The sequence below is a fragment of the Athene cunicularia genome, assembly GCF_003259725.1.
Source record: "Athene cunicularia isolate RWA chromosome Z unlocalized genomic scaffold, athCun1 chrZ_part2, whole genome shotgun sequence".
NCBI lineage: Eukaryota > Metazoa > Chordata > Aves > Strigiformes > Strigidae > Athene > Athene cunicularia.
Genome location: NW_020799143.1, coordinates 5,438,895 through 5,440,883, shown reverse-complemented (window position 1 = coordinate 5,440,883; position 1,989 = coordinate 5,438,895).

The window sequence follows — 1,989 nt, the reverse complement described above, 5'->3', positions numbered from 1 at the left end:
GGCAACCAAATCAAAGGGGATAAGCTTCACGTTCTGGTTCCTGAGAGATACTTCATTGAAAACCTGGTTCCAAACTTAGGCTCTAAAATAAACATGTCAAGATAAACAGGTTGGTTTTTGTTTCAGGCACAATCAGCTCAACCGTTTTTTTTTTCTTGTTGATGTTCTCAAATGTTTTTAATGTGGGATGCCATTTCCTGACAACTGTCTCTGCTCCAAAACCCTGTGCTCTTTTCTCACCTTGGCTTTCTTCCGTCTTTTGGGGTTTATACTCCCAGGTATAGTTTAGCACCAGCTCAGGGTAACCACTAAGGCTTTCTCATGATCAGCCCTGTTAAACAGTCATTTTACTCTGTCCTGCGTTTGCAGTGAATGACTGCTTGGACAGGACATTGATATGAGTGGTCAGCATTGGGTAATAATTCTTCTTTTCCCAAAATGGGTGAATAGTACCCGTGGCAAGGCTAGGGCAGCCCCGCTCTTGCAATAAGATGTGGTAGATGTGGAAGAAACCTCCTCCTTCTATCCAGGGAGGAGGAAGCACACAGAGGCCACAGCAGTCCGGCAGGGTGAGTGCTGCAGCAGACTTCTCTCCAAGCACAGCATAATCTGGAAAAATGTCATTGCACATCCCAAGGCAAGAGGGACAATAATTCTGTGCAATTTTCTATCTGAATTAAGCAATCCCTACAGTCGGCTTTGAACAGTACAGAAACATGCTGTGTTCTGAGTTAGTGGAGGGAAAGTTTGAGAGAAAATTAGGAAATTTCCACACTCAGGACATTAAATCACACTCCCTTTCATTTATGGGAGGAAAAGAAAAACTTTGGCCTTGTGCTTAATTAGTGAAAAAGAGTATGTTGGCCCTCACATGGGATGTTCAAAAGTAGGTGGCACTGAATTTACTGATGCCTGCAAACATACACTTTTTAAAACACCCTGTCAACATTTACACAATTCAAAATCAGGACTCAGATGAAAGTAGGCCACATCTTTTCAACACGAACTTATGCATATCTCACACATGTCTGTCTGAATTACCCAGAAACATTGAGACCAAGTCCATTTTAATGAAAGATTGTGAAAGCAACCTGTGTTATTTCAGCCCACATTACTCAAGCCTTCTCTTCCTGGAACCAGTGAAGTTCTGACATTTATTTTGAAGAGATCGAATCACTTATCTGCGTTTGAAGCTTTCTTGTTCTCCTGTTTCTAATAAGGGATGTAATTTTAATTTTGGTGTTGGCATCGAGTAATTCTGAGCTTGAAACTTGGATCTGAAAAACAGTGCATTGCTTAGGAGATCCATAAATTAACATTTACACCAACAGGAAACAAAAACAACTGTCAGGGAAAAACTGTCCAGAGACCTGCACATTTCCACATCAGGGTCTTTCTCCCCAGACTAAGCCAGAAGGGAGGTTTAAACCTAAAACTATTGCTCTTGGGTTTGGATTGCTAGTTCCTAAAGTGGTTGTCAAAGAGACTGAGAGCACATATCCTGCTGAGAGCACATATCCTCCATAAAAACCACAGCTGGGACCTGGCAGCAGCGCCGTGAGCGTGGCGGTCTGAGCCGGCTGTCACGCAGCAGACCACCGGCCCTGCACCTTGGCGTAGGGAAAACGACTCCTTTCCCTTTACAAGAAGTAGTAGTCTTCAGTGTCCCTCCTAGTATTTCACCAGCCCTCATCTCTCCACACTAACCGTTTCTGTACCAGTGGTTCCCGGCACATCTTCTGCCAAGACATGGACTTTGTGCAGAAAAAAACCTATTCTCTAGTGCCAAAATTATTAATCATTAACATTTGTAACACAAAACTGGTAAAACCAGTTCGCTAAAATGAAGCCGGGCATTTTATTATTATTTTAGGGTTTCATTTAGTCATCGTAAGTTACTCGGGCTCGTGTTCGCCAGCTACGCAGGGCAGGACCTTCACCCCTCGTTCCGGAGCGCGGCCGCAGCGCCACGGGACAGCGGGCAGGGGG